This window comes from Salvelinus namaycush, chromosome 12 (assembly GCF_016432855.1).
Source record: "Salvelinus namaycush isolate Seneca chromosome 12, SaNama_1.0, whole genome shotgun sequence".
NCBI lineage: Eukaryota > Metazoa > Chordata > Actinopteri > Salmoniformes > Salmonidae > Salvelinus > Salvelinus namaycush.
In genome coordinates this window covers 22,167,372-22,190,776 of record NC_052318.1, presented here as the reverse complement: position 1 = coordinate 22,190,776, position 23,405 = coordinate 22,167,372, and the positions used below count along the sequence as shown (strand labels likewise).

The 23,405-nt window shown below is 41.8% G+C and overlaps 1 pseudogene; it reads left to right on the top strand.

The window, feature by feature from the left end:
- The first annotated feature begins 1,439 nt into the window (after window positions 1-1,439).
- Window positions 1,440-18,051, top strand: LOC120057430 (annotated as a pseudogene).
- The last annotated feature ends 5,354 nt before the right edge of the window (window positions 18,052-23,405 follow it).

Sequence of the window (23,405 nt, the reverse complement as noted above, 5' to 3'; positions counted from 1 at the left end):
GGAGAGGTTGAAAATGTCAGTGAAGACACTTGCCATTTGGTCAGCGCATGCTCGGAGTACACGTCCTGGTAATCTGTCTGGCCCTGCTGCCTTGTGAATGTTGACCTGTTTAAAGATCTTACTCACATTGGCTGCGGAGAGCGTGACCACACAGTCATCCGGAACAGCTGAGGCTCTCATGCATGCTTCAGTGTTACTTGTCTCGAAGCGAGCATAGAAGTTATTTTGCTCGTCTGGTAGGCTTGTGTCACTGGGCAGCTCTCGGTTGTGCTTCCCTTTGCAGTCTGTGATAGTTTGCAAGCCCTGCCACATCCGACGAGCGTCGGAGGCGGTGTAGTATGATTCGATCTTATTCCTGTATTGACGCGTTGCCTGTTTGATGGTTCGTCGGAGGGCATAGCGGGATTTCATATGTACACTATAATGGTTTGTCACCGTTATAGTGCAATTAATGTGTTGTTTAGTGTTGTGTTGTGGCTTTGCTGGCATGCATCCCCACATTTCTTTTTGAGTTTGCCCCTCCAAGATTTACATGCTAAAATCGCCACTATGCTGGCAGCTGTCTCAGAGCACTTCATATTATTTTGTACATACATTTGAGACACTCCATTTAGTATGATATGTTACGTTTCGTATAGTATGTATTAATTTGTGGATGTCTATCACCCATTTTGTATGATATGTTAAGAATTACAATTCGTATTATATGTTACGAATTTGCAAAATTACAATATGTTACGAATTTACAAAGTGTATGATATGCTAATGTTAGCTAGGCTAAGTGTTAGGGTTAGGGGTTAAGGTTAGGGTTAAGTTTTAGGAGTTAAAGTAAGGGTTAGAGGGAGGGTTAGCTAAAAGTGTTAAGGTTAGGGGAAGGGTTAGCTAACATGCTAAGTAGTTGGAAAGTAACTAGAAAGTAGTTGAAAAGTTGCTAATTAGCTAAAATGCTAAAGTTGTCCATAATACGTCCACCGATTCACCCCAACCAAGCCACCAACTTTTTTTTTTGCCTTAAGTAACCTTCTGTCTTATGTAACCATACCAAACATAACGTATCATACTAATTTGTGTCTCGGATTTACATTTACTCTTATCATACTAATTTGAGTGTCTCGGATTTACATTTACTATGTTATGTGTAGTCTATGAGACCAGGCTGCTGAACTGCCTCAATACCAAAAGGAGTGAGACTGCCCCACTCCTTGAAAAAAAAGTATCCTCTTACCATGCTAATAGAAAATCAATACAGATGCCACAAACTTTCACACACAGGTCCATTTAATGTTGAAACCGAGTCAAGAAGAGACCTCTTCAGACTTAAACTATTCAGAATTCTTTTCAGAAAAAGACTAAACAGAAAGAAAAGAAAATGACTTTGAAGATCATCTGCCATTACATTTTGGAGGGGAGATTTAGGTGTATCAAACTGGTTGCTCAACATGATATCGGTCTTCTGGCTCCTACTAAGCTCAGGTAAGATTCACTCAGACAGTTTTCCTCTTCTACAATCAGCCATGACACAATGGATTAAATAACCATAAATATTAATTAAATACAAACATTAAAGACCAGTTTACCAGTCTGTACTATTAGGAATGGTCTACATGAAACAAGCAACATTTAAAGATGATTGACATATTGAGACAGGAGTTTCTACTCATTGCTATTAACTGTTTTCAAATACATTTTTAACTTGGTCTGAAATTACCAGTCGTATTGAAATAAATTATTACAATGTCTGAGTGTGTTGTTTTATTATAATGCTATTTGTTATTTTATAGCAAATGTATGACTTAATGGAACCCTTCTGTGAGCGTCCTATCCTGTAAATCCAATAATATGATTTTAGGAAGTCCATCCGTTTGAATCAGGGTTTTAACCAACTCAAACTAGGGTTACAAAATTCCAGTAACTTCCTCGGAATTCCCAGGTTTTTCCAGAAATCCCGGTTGGAGGCTTCCCGGACTTCCTGCTTATTCCTTTCTGATTCCAGGAATATTCCAACTGGGATTTCTGGAAAACCTGGGAACTTTGTGAAAGTTACCTGGAATATTGCAGCCCTGTCTGATAATAATAATATTGCAGCCCTATCTGTGAGACGAATGAAGAATATCAGGCAATTTCCTGTCACTTACAAATAAATGAATGCATGGATGGTAAAATATTTTCAATTTAATGATAATAATATGTTTATTCATTATGCTTCGTAAACATGTTTTTCAGTCTAAGTAGTGGATTGTAGTTAATTGTTGTGGAGACACAATGTCTTGAAACATAACACATTGAAGATTATTGTGTCTTAAAAAATGACACAATAATCAAGTTGAAAATGGATGAATACTGTAAATCATCAGGTAGAATTCTGTCATATGCAAGATGGACGGGGTTTGCGTTTTATTTGAGATATCAATAGGATTGTAAAATTCTGCTAACTTTCCCCAAATTCCCAGGTTTTCCATAAATCCCTGTTTGAAGTTTTCTAGAAATAAGCAGGAAAATAGGAATGCTTCAACCAGGATTTCTGGAAAACCTGGGAATTTTTCAAACCCTTCTGTATATATCAATGAGTTAAATTTCATATGATTGATTTACTACTTGACTTCCATTCAGCCTCTCTGGCTGATAGCAGATAACAGATAGCAGATAAACCCAAGAGGTCTGCTCTGAACCAACTCACCAGGACCCTCCTGCGTAAATACAACTGTGGAGTCAGACCTGTTCAGAACTGGACCAGTCCCACGCTCATCCACATAGACCTCATAATGCAGTCTGTGCTTGATGTGGTAAAAAACCCTATATAGCTTTACCTAATAATTAATTATTTAAGTCTAAAATACAATATGATTACCTGCCATGCTTCTGGTAATATGTAACACAGGAAATGAAAACATCGTTGATGTTGCTCAATTATAATTTTTTTGGTATGAAATATTAATCTTGTATCTGTAAATACATTTTGACCATTTGTAGCTACACATTTCAATGGTCTGCACAAATTATTTACACCCAAAAACGTAACAAAAAAGTAATACTCAATAATAGATGTTTTGAAAATCTACTTTTTACAGGATGGAAAGACCCAGCAAGTAACCACAAGCATTTGGTACAGGCAGGTTGGTATGTGTTCTTCTATTGGTGTTAAACATACATTTCAAAATGTTCATGCAACGAAAAACCATCACTGGCCCCTTCCACAAATAGGAATAGTTAAAAATGTAATTACTTCGATTACCCCTTCAAGGAATAATCACATCTACGCATTATATTTATAGTTTCAATGGAGTGGTGGAGTGAGCCATTAAAAAAAAAAACATGAAAATAAAATCAGGATGAGGAGAATCTCATTAGGGTTCATTTGTTCGGTGGGGCCAGCGGACATGAGTCTCCAGGCTCACTCTCCATTCACTTTAATGCAATTGCAACACCATTGTTGACTTTGCTCATTTTCCCATCCGCCGCTTGTCCTTGTGCCATTGATTGAGCGCCAGAGGGTACACCTAAAGTCAAACATAAAATGTTCAGTATTTTGTTCAAAAACACTGAATGACAATGCCATTGGTGTACTTATACAAATGCAATGTTCTCTTCAGATATTTGAATATGAGTGAATGAGGCACAATAATGTCTGTTTTGCATTATTCTTTTCCACCCAATATACACATTATGTCTGCCTTAACATGAATACCACGTTTAGCTGTTTCTACGAATCCTGTGTCTGTGTTCCATGTTTCATTTCAGTTACATAATATATTTAAAGCTTCTGCATGGTTTTCACATGGTTGTCTGTCTGAAAGACAGGGAGCCTGCTTCAGCCAATGCGTCTTCAGCCTTGTCTGGCATGCAACAATTGCGTTATTGAATGCCAAAACAGTCAGGCAACCATCTGTCATGTACTTCATATGACTGGTCTTGTGATGTCTTTCCTGTTTACAATGTCAGATCTGGACTGATGAGTTCTTGGTGTGGGATCCCGAGGAGTTTCACTGAGATCTCTCTGCCCTCTGACGCTATATGGTTGCCCGATCTCATCATCAGTGAATTGTAAGAATTGACACTATGTATTCCTGTTCAAATTTCATAACATGTCATTGGATTACTTAATACACTCAGTCTCTTCGCATAAATGTTCAACATTTGTCCTTTTAATTTAAAATGACAGACTGAAAAGGAAGTGTGTTGACCAGGGTCAGTGTCTCATGTTCAACATACAGTACTGTAAGCAGCTGGAACTCTTGTTTTCCCTATAAGTCGTGTTCTTCCCCCTGTTAGTGTGGATGTAGGGGAGTCCCCTGCCATCCTCTATGTGTATGTCAACTCATCGGGGATGGTGAAAAACAACAAGCCTATCCAGGTGGTGTCTGCGTGTGACTTGGAGTTGTACGCCTTCCCCTTTGACAAGCAGAGCTGCACTCTGACCTTCCGCAGCTGGCTTCACTCAGGTTAGCATAGAGAGCTGTAAACACGCTAACATTAATACCCAGTCAAATGACTATACATCTGGATATGCACAGATGGATGACGTGGCTAAAACACACAATTAGAAGTGCAAAATTACAATGGCATACCTTTCGATACACAAAATACATGCATAAAGCTATGGCACATACAGTATTAAGTACACAAACACGAGCACATAAAACCCATACAGCTGGTAATTTAATATTGTATCAAATCAATAGCAGGTCATATTGACTGAGCGTCATTAAGGCTTAGTAAACTCTCTCCCTGACCTCTACCATCATGTATGCAGTGAGTGAGGTGAACCTGACTCTGTGGAGGAGTGCGGAGGACATCGCCAATGATCAGAAGTCGTTTATGGACGATGGCGAGTGGGAGCTGATGTCTGTGCCATCCTGCTACTGGCAGCTCCGTCTGGATGGCAGAGACTATGCCCACATCCAGTTCAACGTGTGTGCCTACTGTTACCAGATCTAGGTCTCTCTTTGTTTCTCTTCAGATACTTGATTTGAAGGAAAGTATTTGAAGAAATACAAATATGACCTATATGTCTAGTGCCAACTGTATCCACATATACAGCAATACATATCCAGTCAGTAAATATGTAATATGTGAATAGTTGTGTTAGTGAGATTTTCTATATGGATTGATGTCTATCCAACAGGAAACAAAAAGATACACACTTCTCTTGTAGGGAGACTGTGACTGTACAATGACAACTAAATCAGATTGAGTATTGACAGGAGGTTTTTAGCCATCCCCTCCTCCTGGTACTCCTGTTGTGAAGGTGTTAAAGAGATCAGCCAGGGCTTCACGGACAGGATTAAGCGCTAATGCTAATAGATGAGGATGAGGCGCGTCCAGCATGCTGAGAGAGAGAGGCACCATAATGAGGCTGTCTCTGTGGCAGCTGATCAATGGCCGTCTTGTTCTGCCGGAGAAATGGGCCCTGGGCCTGGTGCAGGTGGGGGAGAGACTGCCTGCGAGGATAGGCTAGGCGGGGTTCTGTTGTACATTCAGCTCAGGAGGGCACTTAATGATGGAGTGTCAATCCAGCAGGGCTCATTGGGTTACCTTTACACTACTTGTGAAAGCGGTTAAGGGGATTCATGTGTTTTGGGGTACTGGAACAGGACAGGAGGGTAATACTGTGGAATATGGTTTTCTTGTGGGTTCAGTTGAAAAAAGTACAGTTGATATCTAAAGCTAAAATGGTGCAGAACTAGGTTTAAGTTAGTGAAGGGAAAAACATTTATTTCCCAATTTCTCACCTATGGGGGAGTTCAAACACATTCTTGACCCACGTGTGACATGAAATAGAAAAGTAAAACTCTCACCCTCTTTTTCACTCCCTCTCACCCCCACTGGTCAGGTGTTGATCCGCCGGCGCCCCCTGCTGTACGTGGTGAGTCTGCTCATCCCCAGCATCTTCCTCATGGTGGTGGACGTCATCAGCTTCTACTTGCCGCACAACAGTGGCACGCGCATCACCTTCAAGACCAGCATACTCCTGGGCTACACTGTCTTCAGGGTAAACCTGATGCACGAGATGCCTGCCACCACCATCAGAACACCACTCATAGGTATCATACACCAGTTCCTCTCCTCATCTTTGTTTCAAATGTTCTCTCATATTGTTTGACACACCAAGCTTGCCCTTGAGATGGTTTAGGATGAGTTGGACCGCAGAGTGAAGGAAAAGCAGCCAAGAAGTGCTCAGCATATGTGGGAACTCCTTTAGGACTGTTTGAAAAGCATTCCTCATGAAGCTGGTTGAGATAATCCCAAGAGTGTGCAAAGCTGTCATCAAGGCAAAGTGTGGCTACTTTGAAGAATCTAAAATCTAAAATATATTTTGATATATTTAACACTTTTTTGGTTACTGGATGATTCCATATGTGTTATTTCATAGTGTCGATGTCTTCACTATTATTCTACATTGTAGAAAATAGTAAAATAAAGAAAAAACATTGAATGAGTAGGTGTGTCCAAACTTTTGACTGGTACTGTATTTCTGATCTAAGACATGTCCTGGAAAAATGAAGATTAGTCTTTTTCTAACAGGTGTATTGTTGATGTTTGGTGTTCTCCATCCTATGTGTGTGTTCTTTGTGGTGTGCATGGCGTTGCTGGTGCTGAATCTAGCCATCTCCATATTTGTAGTGAAGCTCCTCCACCACAATGAGAAGGAGGTCAAGGAGATGTCAGTGTCCGCCTGTCTCCTCGATAAGTACGGCTCGTCCAGCCAGACCTTCCTCGAGAGCAACTTCACCTCTGTCAAAACACTAAATGATGTGGATCAGTGTGGGGGTGAGAGGGGACCTGTGTTGTTTGGATGCTTTGTATTTCTTAGTCAAAGGACACAAGAGTTTGACTAGGTATTAGGACCAAACATTTAGCAGGTGGTGGTTTTCCTAACTTTCCACAGATTTATTTACCTCAGATTTCTTATTCTATTTGATATGTAATGGCCAGCTCTGACACATTTTCATGTTGACAACACCTCTATGTTGCTCTGTATTAACATCAAAACGATCAGAGAGAATACACCTTTACAGTATGTCTAGACATACTAGTGGCAAGAAAAAGTATGTGAACCCTTTGGAATTACCTGGACTTCTGCATAAATTGGTTATACAATGTGTTCTGATCTTCATCACCTAACTTCTGTTGAGCTTCAATTGGCGGACAGATAGCCTTACATTCTCCTGCAAAATGTCTTGATAAACTTGGGAATTGATTTTTCCATCGATGATAGCAAGCTGTCCAGGCCCTGAGGCAGCAAAGCAGCTCCAAACCATAATGCTCCCTCCACCATACTTTACAGTTGGGATGAGGTTTTGATGTTGGTGTGCTGTGCCTTTTTTCTCCACACATAGTGTTTTGTGTTCCTTCCAAACAATTCAACTTTAGTTTCATCTGTCCACAGAATAATTTGCCAGTAGCACTGTTGAACATCCAGGTGCACTTTTGCAAACTTCAGACGTGCAGAAATGTTTTTTTTTGGACAGCAGTGGCTTCTTCCGTGGTGTCTTCCCATGAACACCATTCTTGTTTAGTGTTTTACTTATTGTAGACTCGTCAACAGAGATGTTAGCATGTTCCAGAGATTTCTGTAAGTCTATAGCTGACACTCTAGGATTCTTCTTAACCTCATTAAGCATTCTGCGCTGTGCTCTTGCATTCATCTTTGCAGGAAGGCCACTCCTAGGGAGAGTAGCAACAGTGCTGAACTTTCCCCATTTATAGACATTTTGTCTTACCGTGGACTGATGAACATCAAGGCTTTTAGAGATACTTTTGTAACCCTTTCCAGCTTAATGCAAGTCAACATTTCTTAGTCTTGGGTCTTCTAAGATCTCTTTTGTTTGAGGCATGGTTCACATCAGGCAATGCTTCTGTCACATTTTACATTACATTTACATTTAAGTCATTTAGCAGACGCTCTTATCCAGAGCGACTTACAAATTGGTGCATTCACCTTATGATATCCAGTGGACCAACCACTTTACAATAGTGCATCTAAATCTTTTAAGGGGGGGGGGGGGGGGGGGGTTAGAAGGATTACTTTATCCTATCCTAGGTATTCCTTAAAGAGGTGGGGTTTCAGGTGTCTCCGGAAGGTGGTGATTGACTCCGCTGACCTGGCGTCGTGAGGGAGTTTGTTCCACCATTGGGGTGCCAGAGCAGCGAACAGTTTTGACTGGGCTGAGCGGGAACTGTACTTCCTCAGAGGTAGGGAGGCGAGCAGGCCAGAGGTGGATGAACGCAGTGCCCTTGTTTGGGTGTAGGGCCTGATCAGAGCCTGAAGGTACGGAGGTGCCGTTCCCCTCACAGCTCCGTAGGCAAGCACCATGGTCTTGTAGCGGATGCGAGCTTCAACTGGAAGCCAGTGGAGAGAGCGGAGGAGCGGGGTGACGTGAGAGAACTTGGGAAGGTTGAACACCAGACGGGCTGCGGCGTTCTGGATGAGTTGTAGGGGTTTAATGGCACAGGCAGGGAGCCCAGCCAACAGCGAGTTGCAGTAATCCAGACGGGAGATGACAAGTGCCTGGATTAGGACCTGCGCCGCTTCCTGTGTGAGGCAGGGTCGTACTCTGCGAATGTTGTAGAGCATGAACCTACAGGAACGGGTCACCGCCTTGATGTTAGTTGAGAACGATCGTCTTCTGGTGAAAGAGTGGACCAAGTCGCAGCGTGATATGAATACATCTTCCCTTTTATTTATAACGAAGATGAACACGAAACGAAACACTTTTACAAACTATACAAAACAACAAACGACCGTGAAGCTACAAAACGAAAGTGCACACACAAGCTACTAACGTTTAGACATAGACAATTACCCACAATCACCTAAAGCCTATGGCTGCCTTAAATATGGCTCCCAATCAGAGACAACAATAAACAGCTGTCTCTGATTGAGAACCAAACCAGGCAACCATAGACTTTCCTAAACCTCTATACTGAACACAACCCCATACACTATACACAACCCCCTAAACAATACACACACCCTAAACTAGACAAAACACACAAACATCCCCCATGTCACACCCTAACCTAACTAAACTAATAAAGAAAATCAATATAACAGAGGCCAGGGTGTGACAGCTTCTTGTGGATAGCAAATTCAAATTTAGTGAGTGTTTTTTATAGGGCAGGGCAGCTCTAACCAACATATCCAATCTCGTCTCAATGATTGTACTCCAGGTTAGCTGACTCCTGACTCCAATTAGCTTTTGGAGAAGTCTTTAGTCTAGGGGTTCACACACTTTTTACAACCTACACTGTGAATGTTTAAATTATGTATTCAGTATAGACAAGAAAAATACAATAATTTGTGTGTTATTAGTTTAAGCAGACTGTGTTTGTCTGTTGTTGTGACTTAGATGAAGATCAGGTCTAATTTGATGACAAATTTATGCAGAAATCCAGATAATTCCAAATGGTTCACATACTTTTTCTTGCCACTGTATTCAATCAACAGTTTGACTTTTATTTAATTTACTTGTTAAGATTGCGTTGTAGCAACAGGATATCTTCTCTTCGGACTTTCATGTGTCCAACCCCATCATAACCCCACTTACATGTTGTCCCTCCAGGCTTTGAGTTTGACCTGGCTCCAGAGGAACTGCTGTCTCTGAGCAAGCCCCAGGAGAGTGCTCCTTGGCTGGAGAGTATTCTCCAGGAGGTGGTGGCCCTGAGGCTCTACCTGCAGGAGGGAGAGAGTGACGACTCAGCCCAGGCTGACTGGGTGGCCCTCTGCTGCAAGGTGGACCTCCTCCTGTTCCGAGTCTACCTGATAATCCTGGTTGTCTACACCAGCACTCTGCTGCTACTGTGGGCAATCTGGAGGATAGAAGGGGAAAAAACTTTGTTCAAATGCATTTATTTTGCTCTAATAAAATGTTAAAAGTCAATTAAGGGTTATTGATGTGGTTGAGCCGACCCCCTTTGTCCCCACTTCTTCTTTTGATACGGTAGCAGCTAGAAGCAATTTAATCAATGCTGTATTGCCATGTACTATTGGAAGATTGCCCCATACATAAATACAGAATGATGTATTAACATATTCATTCTGATGTGTTTCATAAAAATATATATCTTGCTCATGTTCTCCGGGCACATTCTGTTACATCAATGCGATATTATTCTACATGAACTTGAATCACCATACTCCCCTGAAACTTGTACAAAATCAATAAAGCACATTCAAAGTCTAGCTTAGGCAACTGCATTCCATGTTGGCTCACTGATAGTCCTAAAAAAGATACATGAGCTACTCATAAAAACCTTTGGCTGGGAACGATCTATGTAAATAGAATTTTCCCTTGAACACCAGACATTTGCTTTGAGCAGATCACGTTACAACCCATTGTATGGCCACCTCCTTGAGTTGAGTAAATAAATGAATGCTGGTTATTGTTTGCTGAAATGTTATGTTGTACATTCATATTTGTGATGTAACTTCTTAGTCCCCTTCATATCAAACAAGTCATGTTGCTAGCCTACATATAAATGAATATTTTCAACTGTGGCAATTGGTTTGATTATGTATCCTGTTTTTAGCTAGAGTTGTGCAGAGATATAGATGCTGTGGAACTACAGTACCAGTCAAAAGTTTGGACACACCTACTCATTCAAGGGTTTCTTTATTTTTTATTATTCTCTACCTTGTAGAATAATAGTGAAGGCATCAAACTATGAAATAACACATGTGGAATCATGTAGTAACCAAAAAAGTGTTAAACAAATATATTTTATATTTGAGATTCTTCAAAGTAGCCACCCTTTGCATTCATGACAGCTTTGCACACTCTTGGCATTCTCTCAACCAGCTTCATGAGGTAGTCATCTGGAATGCATTTAAATTAACAGGTGTGCCTTGTTAAAAGTTAATTTGTGGAATTTCTTTCCTTCTTGATGCGTTTGAGCTAATCAGTTGTGTTGTGACAAGGTAGGGTTGGTATTCAGAAGATAGCCCTATTTGGTCAAATCCAAGTGCATAATATGGCAAGAACAGCTCAAATAAGCAAAGAGAAATGACAGTCCATCCTTACTTTAAGACATGAAGGTCAGTCAATGCAGAAACAATTTCAAGATCTTTCAAAGTGCAGTTGCAAAAACCATCAAGCGCTATGATGAAACTGGCTCTCATGAGGACCGCCACAAGAAAGGAAGACCCAGAGTTACCTCTGCTGCAAAGGATAAATTCATTGGAATAACTGCACCTCAGATTGCAGCCCAAATAAATGCTTCACGGAGTTCAAGTAACAGACATCTCAACATCAACTGTTCAGAGGAGACTGCGTGAATCAGGCCTTCGTGGTCGAATTGCTGCAAAGAAACCACTACCAAATGACATCAATAATAAGAAGAGACTTGCTTGGGCCAAGAAACACGAGCAATTGACATTAGACCGGTGGAAATCTGTCCTTTAGTCCAAATTTGAGATTTTTGATTCCAACCACGTGTCTTTGTGAGACGCAGAGTAGTTGAACGAATGATCTCTAAATGTGTGGTTCCCACCGTGAAGCATGGAGGAGGAGGTGTAATGTTGTGGGGGTGCTTTGCTGGTGATATGTCATCCCATCTGGTTTGGGCTTAGTGGGACTATAATTTGTTTTCAACAGCACAATGACCCAACACACCTGTAGGCTGTGTAAGGGCTATTTGACCAAGAGGGAAAGTGATGGAGTACTGCATCAGATGACCTGCCCTCTACAATCACCTGACCTCAACCCAATTAAGATGACTTGGGATGAGTTGGACTGCAGAGTGAAGGAAAAGCAGCTCAGCATATGTGGGAACTCATTCAAGACTGTTGGAAAAGCATTCCAGGTAAAGCTGGCTGAGACAATGCCAAGAGTGTGCAAAGCTGTCATCATGGCAAAGGGTGGCTACCTTGAAGAATCTAAAATACAAAATATATGTTGATGTATTTAACACATTTTTGGTTACTACATGATTCCATATGTGTTATTTCATCGTTTTGATGTCTTCACTATTATTCTACAATGTAGAAAATAGTAAAAATAAAGAAAAACCCTTGAATGAGTAGGTGCGTCCTAAACATTTGACTGTTACTGTATTTTAAAGGATCCAGCCAGTACAATGAGTAATGACTGATTTGCTCTTAGTAGCTACATATTTTCAAGCGTTTTTGTGTGTCATTAATGGACATGATTTTTCAACAAAGTTTTATCTCTTTAGTCCCCCAAAACATGAAATGTTTAATTGTTGATGTATGCAGTAGGCATGTTTTTTATCCAAAGATGACGCAAGTGTTTTCTCAGCAGTGTGTATCATCTATCCATGTAACATAAACTGTATCAGCAGGATCCTATCACATAATAAAAGTCCTAGATTCAATTTCGTTGTAGATTGCAGTACATATTCCCCCAACATAAGCAGTTTAAGAAATCAATGAACAAAATTATGTCTAAGATCAGTATCAAATGTCAGTTGGATCTTGTTAGGTAGATAAGAGAAAACCGACCTGCACTTAAACTCCCATATGAAAACCAAGCTGCCAGAGAAAATAGGCCTATGCTCCTCTGTATGTTCAGGAAATCAATTTCTTAATGCAGGATTTTTTTTGAGAGAAATCATATCTCCACAGTAAGCTCATCTCATATGTACATACTGTACTCTATACCATCTATTGCATCTTGCCATCTTTATGTAATACATGTATCACTAGCCACTTTAAACAATGCCACTTTTATATGTTTACATACCCTACATTACTCATCTCATATGTATATACTGTACTCGACACCATCTACTGCATCTTGCCTATGCCGTTCTGTACCATCACTCATTCATATATCTTTATGTACATATTCGTCATCCCTTTACACTTGTGTGTATAAGGTAGTTGTTGTGAAATTGTTAGGTAGATTACTCGTTGGTTATTACTGCATTGTCGGAACTAGAAGCACAAGCATTTCGCTACACTCGCATTAACATCTGCTAACCATGTGTATGTGACAAATAACATTTGATTTGATTTGATTTTAAGCTTATAAAATACATTGAGGATTCAGTTGGAGGAAAAAGCTGATATACCACACGAAACTTGATCCATACACAGACATCTGTTAGGCTACACGGCCAGATACTGTAAACTTGGATAGGCCTGAGTGCTCTGAGTTATCTGCTCAGGACGTGATGACATAAGATAACCTCAGCTGCTTCCAATCCCCATCATAAAATCCCCGATGGACACACCCTCGTGTTCATAGTTACATCAGCTGGCTAAGGCAGCGTCATGCAGAATGAAACTTAATTTAACTAATACATGATACTGTAGACATTAGGCTACAGTGGACACTCCTGAATATGGGTCTCGGCGGCGCCAGTAGACTGCTGCATCTCAAAACTGAGCACTGCTCATTATAGACAAGCTCAAGGCAGAGAAGTGAAACATAGTGCAGAATGAGAAGTTCAGCACTTTGGACAGCGCTCGTCTTGCTCCTGATACAAGGCACCGCGCGAGCCTGCACAGGTAAGAAGATGCACGTGCAAAATTAATTCCAGATAGGTTGTGGCGTTATTGACAGAGGTTGCCTGTTTTGGAAGTTGCCATTTTATATAATGCTAGATTTACACAATAATAATTGTATAACACTCAATATGTTGCATTTAGTGGATAGCATAAGTGGATATGTTGAATCAGTATGTTGAAGCGATGTGTTTTACCTCCGTTAGTCAAGAAACCGGGCAATAATACCGGATGCTTTGCCAATGCCACCTTGGTATGTCTCTCCGAGTACTTGAGTGCTGTGTACAAGAAGGGGATTTGACCCGTGCGCAACTGGCGAAATTGCACAATGGTGGCCATCGACCTTATGGTGGATTCTATCCTCAGTGTGGTAAGTAGGCCTCCTGCTCTTAGTAGAATAATAGTTCAGTATACTGAGATTGTGTGTAGCCTATGTTGATCTTCACTATTTGCCCTATGTTACAACAGGACGAGAAGAACCAGGTTCTGACAACATATGTATGGTACAGGCAGGTAAGACAAATAACTATTTGCAATAAATAGCAAAATAACTATTTAAACAACAAATAGATTTAGTTGAAAAAAAGTTTCCAGGAAATTAAAACATACATAAAACTTGTAAAAACTACAGTAGAACATTGTTATGTCTCTCCTTTGGACATTTATCAAACACTTCTTCACAGAGGATCTTACAGTTATAAGCCATTATACCATACTTGTTATTATTAATACTAGACCATGCTTACTGGCTTATGCTATAACTCTGTATCAGGAATGGACAGATGAATTATTGATATGGAACCCAGAGGACTTTGATGATGTGAATCAAATGTCCATACCGACTGCCAATGTGTGGGTGCCTGACATACTAATCAACGAGTTGTAAGTCCAGTGTTTTGTGATCGTTATTGTCAGTGTAGGCCATCGCATTTTAGGCCATGCAGTCAAATCAAAGTCTGCATAAAAGAGTATCGTTTATCTTTGATTACGCATTACTAAAGTACAGTGCAGTGTAAAGTGTGTGTGTGTAATACGCTGAAATATTAGTTGTCCAAATCAGCCACAAACATATTTATTGCATCTCTTTGCTTTGGTTTGAGTTGTGCTTCCTGCTGTAATCTCTCAGTGTGGATGTGGGTAAGTCTCCGGATATTCCCTATGTGTACGTGACCCATTATGGTCTGGTGCGCAACTACAAGCCCATCCAGGTGGTGACAGCCTGCACTCTCAACATCTACAACTTCCCCTTTGACGTCCAGAACTGCAGCCTGACCTTCCAGTGCTGGCTCCATACCCGTAAAACATGCCTTATTTAGTCATTTGGCTATGCATGTGGGGAAAAGCTTTACAACTGCACATACTGTAGGCTACAATACCAGGTAAGGATGCCTTTTTACATTTTTTGTAAGGGAGGTGGGGATGGATAAGCTAAGTGTCAGTCACTCAGTCCTCAACATTTTTGTATTATTCTTTATTTTTTAAAATAATTTTCCTAGTGCCAGCTGTGGCTGAGGACTGCTGATAATGGTCATTTACATAATTTACATTAATCTGAACCCACTGACCTATGTCTCATCCATGTTCATGTCTGTAGTTAATGACATTGACCTCAAGCTGATGAGGAGCGCGGAGGAACTCAAGGTGGACAAGAGTGTCTTCATGAACAGGGGGGAGTGGGAGCTGCTACACGTCTTGTTGAAATACAAGCGCTTCAGTCTGGACAACATTGACTCCTATGCCGAGATGAAGTTCAATGTGAGTATACATAACAATCATTCATTAGCTTTTATTTATGTATTCATGACAGGTTTGGGCAATATATTATTTGGCAATGACTGACCTGGTTTATAAGATTGTTAGGGTTGCAAAATTCTGTTTGCAAACAACTTTCCCAAAATTCACAAGTTTTCCAGATATTCTGGTGGGAGGATTCTCAGATTTCCTGCTTATTCCCTCCTGATTCCAGTAATCTTCCAACCGGGATTTCTGGAAAACCGGGGAATTTTGGGAAAATGAACGGAATTTAGGCAACCCTATGCATGATGATGATGATGAAGTAAATGGCAATAATTGAAAGAGTACAATAAAGGGATGGGAAAGATCCCCACAATTCAGCAAGTGCCTACACATGTTAAAATTATATGCAGTATATACTTTTCAATTACTATATACAATCATGTTCAAATCAATCATATCATGTACATAATACCTTAGCGCAAATCATTTATTCAAAACCAACTGAACCTGACAGAAAAGCAAGACCTTTAGTAAGAATAGATAAAATAGAGAAATATATGAAGATAGTAGACCCTTACCTTGACCTCTACCGCATGAGGCTTTATTAGAAACATAAGATCTTCAGCTGTATTAAATATGTATTGAGAATGGACGTTTTTCTTATGCATCATACAAAGAAAGCAGGCTTGCTTTATGGAAAATTAACAAAAGGATATGAGTGAGGATCTATACGTGAAAGTGTGATAGAGAGTGGGAGTCCATCCCACCTCCGTTTTAGGGTCATTGATAGAATCTGTTGGTATATTGTTCTCCCCACGATCAAAATGTTTTTCTGCCAGATATATGTAGTGAGATATGGAAATGCGTACTACTTCTTGTTAATTACTGCTCTATTCCAAATTATTGTTTATTTGGATCCTCATTAGCTTTGCAGAAACATCACAAGTAACATAACACTGATACACTGATAGACAAGTGTCTGTGTGTGTGTGCGTCCTCTCACAGTCCTGATACACTGATAGACAAGGACAGTCACACAAATAAAAATTACAACGATATACAAACAATGATCGAGTGCCGAGTGTCTGAGTGTCTGTTTGTGCGTGTCCTCTCACAGTCCCCACCTTCCATGAGATGTTGTTTAATCAGTTTTTTAAAGGAAATTTAGCTGTTTGCTTGAGTAAATGGAGATGGAAGGGAGTTCTATGACTCTGTATAAAACTGTGCCTTGCTGTGAATTCGTTTTGGACTTGGGGACTGTGAAGAGACCCCTGGTGCATGTCTTATGGGGTATGTATGGGTGTCTGAGCTGAATGTTATTTGATTATGCAGACAATCTGGAATGTTCATCACAGTAATATTTCTCATAAAAACTAGAAGAGAAGCAATGAATCTCTCGTCAACCTTGATGAATGTCATCAGGTGGTGATCCGAAGCAGACCTCTGTTCTACACTGTGAACCTGTTGCCGCCCAGCATCTTCCTGATGGTGATGGACCTGGTGGGCTTCTACTTCCCCCCGGACAGCGGAGAGCGGGTGTCCTTCAAGATCACTCTGCTCCTGGGCTACTCTGTCTTCCTCATCATCGTCTCCGACACGCTGCCCTCCGCCGCCATCGGCACGCCGCTCATAGGTGAGAAATGCAGCTGGTGCATTAGTGGCTCAGATTTTTGAGATGTGTCATTAAGGATGGAATTGTGAGCTCTATTGCAGTTAAGAATAGGTTGAGGTAGTAGTGAAGGACTATTGTTTGTTGGGGCCCTGGTCAAAAGGCTCTGGTCAAAAGTAGTGCACTACATAGGGAATAGGGTGCCATTTGCGATGTAGCCGTTGTCTTCTAAGGGTATACCTTGTAGTGTGCAGAGGTCATATCGATTCATCCCTCTCTCTCTAGATGTATACTTTGTAGTGTGAATGGCTCTGTTGGTGATCAGCCTGACAGACACAGCGTTGATAGTCTGTCTGGTGCATAAGCAGGACCTGCAGTCCCACGTGCCCCAGTGGCTCAAACACTTGGTGCTGGAGCGGGTCACAGTCCTCCTGTGCATCCGCAACAAGCACAGCCTGTGCTCCTTGCTGTCCCGGGACTACGACCACGTGGGCCATTACAAAGAGAACAACATCAGCCAGGGTATTGTATCTACATGAGGGTTGGGTAGGAAGAAGAGTATGAGATAAGGAGAAAAGAGGGAAGGGAGAGGGAAAAGGTTAGCTTTAAGAGGGAAAAAAGACATGGGCAGTAGTTCTAGTATACAATGTTCTCTCTGAGCAGTATTCATTGATTTAAAAAATACAGCAGCATTACAACATTTATCATAGAGAGTGAGAAAGAGAGAGAAAAGGATAAAAAGAGATACATTTACAGGTCTGTTTTCTCTCTTTGGAAATAATCAATGTCTGTCGCTTTGGGACAATAAATAAATGTTGCATCCACAAACTCAACACAACATTGGATACTTAAAATACAAGTACATCTTGTTATATGACCCCACTCCACCCACTCTCTCCCTGTGTGACCCCTTGCAGCTCTATGTAACCACCACCACCTTCACCACACCTGCGAGATCGGCCGTGGCGGCGAGGACAGCAGGGAGCAGGGTCTGGGGGGCCTGGTGGTCCTGCCCGTGGTGCGTGACACCACACAGCTCGTTATGGACAACATCTTGCACGAGATCTCGTCCATCCGCGGCATCCTGGAGAAGAAGGACGAGTGCCGGGACATTGCCAAGGAGTGGCTGCAGGTGGGCTACGTGCTGGACGTGCTGCTCTTCAGGGTCTACCTGGTGGCCATGCTGGCCTACAGCATCACCCTGGGGACCCTCTGGTCCATGTGCCAGTACGCATGAGCGCCTCACAGTGGAGGAGGGTCTAATGGTGGATGTGGAGGGCCTTATTGTGGATGTGGGGACATGCTGGCCTACAGCATCACCCTGGGGACCCTCTGGTCCATGTGCCAGTACGCATGAGCGCCTCACTGTGGGGGAGGGCCTGACGGTGGATGTGGGGACATAGAGGGCTTACGCATGCCTGATACAAAGAGTTTTATTGAGGTGGATCTGTTCAGTTGAGCATCATGGTAGAGGTAAGGTAGGGGGCACTTTGAGTCTGAGGTCATTCTTGGGAGTAGAGAGATGAGTGGGAAGATGCAGTGGATGATGGTATAGGAGGATATATGGAGTATGTGGAGGAGAGGTAATGCTATTTGGTTGCATTTGCTTTTAAATGGCATAGTTTGTATATTCCAAGATAAACTTCACTCCTTCAGTTGAATATAGTGTTAATATTGTTAATAAATTATAAGAAACATATAACGTGATATTAATCATCACATTTCAATTGATAAAGGTTATTTATTATTACGAAAGTCACTGAAAGTCACTGACTATTAGAGTTAATTTAATTATGTCCCTTACATGCCATCAATCAGGTATCTAGCCATGATGATGACAGACTGGATTCAATCTGATCATGCTTGTAGACAATGCAGCTTTTAAAGGCAATGTTACCACGTTTGCGCACTTCGCGGAGATCGCATTCAAGGAAGAAGCTGCAGATGTCTGTTCAATTGGAAATTGGGATGGAATCCTGGCCAAAGTTTGTTTTAAGCTTTTTCCATTGAACTTCCTTAACACTGTCACGTTGTATAAATGATTGGAGACAGGCGCAGGAATACGTAATAGTGGGTTTTAATACTCCCCCCAAATTACACAACATGCCATGAAAGGCAAGGGGACGAAGCCCAAAACAAACACGTATACAAAACACACAGGGATGTATCCCAAACAAAAGAGCGAGGTTAAACCTCTAATAAATACACGGGACGAGACCCGTAATAACAATTGCACAAAACACGTAAGTACTCACAGGACCAATGGACATGGTAACAATAACCGACAAGACAATGGTGAACAGAGGGCACATATATACAGTTACTAATTAGGGGATTTGGAATCAGGTGTGCGTAACGAGACAGTTCAGTGAAGCCTAGAGGCCGGTGACGTAGACCTCCGGAATTGGTACACGGAAAGAGCAGCAGTACCGGGGGAATCCGTGACAAATACAGCCAATGTCCACATTCAGGAAAATGCCAGATAGGCTGGTCCATTTTTTGCCTCCTGGGCCTGTCAAACTTTTATTTTTTTCACCAAATTATCATTATCTGGCTAATAATGGGGGCCTCTTGGGAAAAAATATGGGCCGGTGTGGGGGCCTCAAGGAATCTGCTAGGGCAGATTTCTTGTCCCAGTCCGCCCCTGTCCACATTCAAATGATGGGAGGTGAAAATAAAGCAATTTTCCACTTTATATTATAATTATTTGTATTATTATTAAATTGCCGGGTTAGGGTTTAAGTCATACAAGAGACTTCAATACACCACACTAACCACAGGGTGGCACAGTAGTGCTCTGCCCAGCACTATCCAGCCTCATGCTCCAGTACAGAGAAGGTATGGGTATTATTAATTCCTCTCAGGGATGGCCTATTTTTATTTATTTTTTATTTAACAAGGCAAGTCAGTTAAGAATACATTTTTATTTACAATGACGGCCTACCCCGTCCAAACCCTCCCCTAACCCGGACGATGCTGGGCCAATTGTACGCGGTCTTATGGGACTCCCGATCAATGCCGGTTGTGATACAGCCCGGGATCAAACCCGGGTCTGTAGTGACGCCTCTAGCACTGTGATGCAGTGCCTTAGACAACTGTGCTACTTGGAACCCTAGCAAGCGGACTGACACTAATGTACTAAACGTAAAGATTTTGGCCTCACTGGAAAATGTACTCAGTGGGAGTACTCAGATAGGATAAATGCCATTGACACCCAACATAATTAAAGCCTAAAACCGTTCCACAGTAAATGGGAGCATCGATCCCAATATATTCAACAAGTATCCAGGCTGCAGCAGTTCCTGAGTCTGTGTGGACGACTGACTCTAGCCCTTTTAGTTCAGCACTATGCCTGGCTGTTTCATTCCCCCTGAGTTTTAGCTGATTTTCAGCTATAATAAATGCTTTATCAGTGTGACGCTTGGATTAGAAAATCTCTGAAAATGTCTGGTATGTATAAATGGTGTTCTAAAACTAATTACAGTAAACATTCCAAAATGGTAATAAAAACAACACAGGAAATGTTATCAATGAGTATTGCCATAAATAAGCATGACCCCAGGCTTTCAATAGTTTGTCTATTTTTTTAAATAATAATAAAGTACAACCAGAGAGGGTAGACATCTGACTAGGGCTGCAACATTCCGGAACGTTCCCAAATTCCCAGGTTTTACTCAAATCTTCTTTGGAGGATTAGGGATTTCCTGATTATTCCCCCCTGACATACCTGGGAATTTTGATAAAGCTACCGGAATTTTTGCATCCCTACATCGGACTGTAGCCTACCATCTTTGGTGAAGTAGTATACTGTAGTACACTAGACTACCACTAGAGGGTTCCATTACCAGCATTAACCAGTACTACACTTATGGAGTTGCAGGAATACACACTGAGCTTAAACAGTCATTTCTACAGTCATTTCTACACCAACAGGTAAGTTCATAAGACACATCTCCAAATTGCAATGAAGCTATGGACCTCTATTTTATAAACTCCTTGAAGAACATCTACTTTAAATAAACAACAAATTACAATTCCAGAGATGACGCCTTAAACTACAATTACTATTCACCAACGGATTAAATTATCAAGATTGAAGCCTCAGTGCACAGAACAGTTTGTTCAATCAGTAACCTTAATCAGTAACCTCAGTAAACCTTTTAAATAATTATCCCCATCCAACATATTCACAAACCACAAAAGTTCAGTGACTACAAAAATCATACAAAACTAAGTCTACCATAACAGCAACAACATGAAACACACAGAATAGTTCAGTTACGTGTTGCTCGGGTTGCTTGCTGTATTACAGTAAATTAGTAGGGGCGGCCATGTTGTTTGGCTTTCTCCTCTTCGAGGCTGGATCAATGCCTGGGGTAGGGGGAGGTTAACGCCTACAGGCCAGGCTTAGCTGAGAAAACAATCCCAGGGATTTGGACAAAACCGGTCCCCCTCCATTCAACAGGCCCACTGTCTGAACCCTCTCTATCCATTAGATCATATCTGGGTCAAAGAGCACATAAAGATGGGACCCCCTGGCTCCCACACACACAAAGCCCTGCAGCCCCCCCCCCCCCCCTCCAGGCTGCAGCAGGCCATTCACTGGACCCTGCCCCTTCCACTCACATCGCCCACAAGGGTCACATGAGTCCAATCAACCAAGGCCAAAAATCCCCACTTTGCTTCGTTTCTAAAACAGAATTGGGTTCAAACTGAACTCATCATCAGGGGATGTGTCCTCTAGTGTCCTCCTTTCCCTAAATCACCAAAGACCCTTAAAACAATCAAGATAGTCCAAGACAGCCTAACTCTCCACTACGACTAGCCACATTGGGTTTGATATGCAGAGGCCGGTGGTGATGGAGTGAATAGCTAAAGAAAAGTAGCTCATTAGCTAATCCTTCTGAGGGGAGAGGTCAGGGTCTGCATATGCTGCCCAAAGACAGCTGGGAAGGGAGAGGGCTGTCTGCTATAATAGGGAGCCGAAGGAGAACCTCTGGTCTCTTGTTTGCGCCGAAACAGATGGCAGGGTCTCCTGGCTTGATTAACCTGGTTAGGTCAGCTATAAGGAAGCCGATCTTAGATGTTCCAGATTGAAAGAAGGGCTCTCATCTCTGGGAGAAACAATGATGAGCCCAATTATTCAGGTTGCTATAATACTTTGTCTAATGAGCACAGGACTTTGAAATAATAATGTTGACGTGAATATGATGGTGGTGATCTGGAAAAGAAGGACATCTAAGCCTGTGCTGTGATTCCAGGAGTGTTTGGAGAGTGTCTAGATGAGTTGCTTGTCAGTCTGGCGTGTTGCTGAGGTGTAATGTTGTCCATCTAGTTAGCACAACCTTCCAAAGCAAAATGGTTCCAAATAACACAGAGAGCGAGAAAGAGAGACAGACAGAGCCAGAGAGAGGGGGTGGGGTGGGGGAAGGAAGAAGGATAGAGGAGAGGAAAATAGAGAGCACTAGAAAGAGAGAGTGAGAGAAAGATAGAGGGAAAGATAGAAAGTGAAGAATACTAAAGCCCACCAGATAGCTCAGTTTAGTATAATGCCATGTTTGTATCGCTTCCTAGATGCACGGAAAAACTGAACCATTAGTGTCTCGCCCCGTTTCCCCCCTAACAGCAACCCGGGTGGCAGCAATAATGGCGTGCACCCTGCATATCTAATGATAGCATTTATTACCTACATAATGAGAGAGGAATGTAGGACATGGTTGCTAGGCAAGCACTGACACAATGCTAACCATTAGCACTTCCATTTGGTTCTATGTCAACAGACTACTGTCTCTGTCAGAAAATACCTATCTGGTCATTCTACATGCAGAACACATACCCATGGCTCTACTGTCTGGTAGATGTAATAATTCCAGCCACAACACTGGCCATGTCATGTTCTTACTCAAGAGGCTTTTCGCTACAGCTCAACAGCAGGGGGTGCTGCTGTGGTCAACAACACAAATTACCTCTTCATATGCAATATAACATGGCTTCGCATCAGCCTCCTGTAGTGGATCATATATTCTGTGCTACACTTAACGGCCCACTTACACTATACCCAAATGAGGTCCCGTAGTGGAAAGCAGCCACAGGGAATAAAGAGACACTAGTAAAAGAAGTGGCAGTGGCGGCATATTACTACATTTATTTGACTTGATTTAATACCTTCTGCTTGGCAAGGCTTTTCTGGCATTAGGTGACTAAATGCATTTAAGAACTGAGCAGTGAGTACTACATCTTTACCCCATCACTAGTATAGTGGAATATAATACTCCCTCTGTACCCCAACTGACTTATTAAAATCACCATAATTCCAATTCCTCCGGTGCTTTTAAAGAAATTGACAAAAAGGGATGACAGAGGGTTGAGGATCAAGACATATATTTTTTGTGCACAGAGAAGTGGGACTGGTGGAAGAGAGAAAAGTGTTGAATGAGAAAAGCTGTTGCCTACAGATGTGAGAAGAGGGGAAGCTGGGGAGAATCTCATGGGGGGCGGTCTATGCATCTTCATTTGTCAGCTGCAGCAACGGTCCTCCCAGTGACTTCATGGTTGTTACCCATGTTTACAGAGCTGCTTTTGAAGGACACA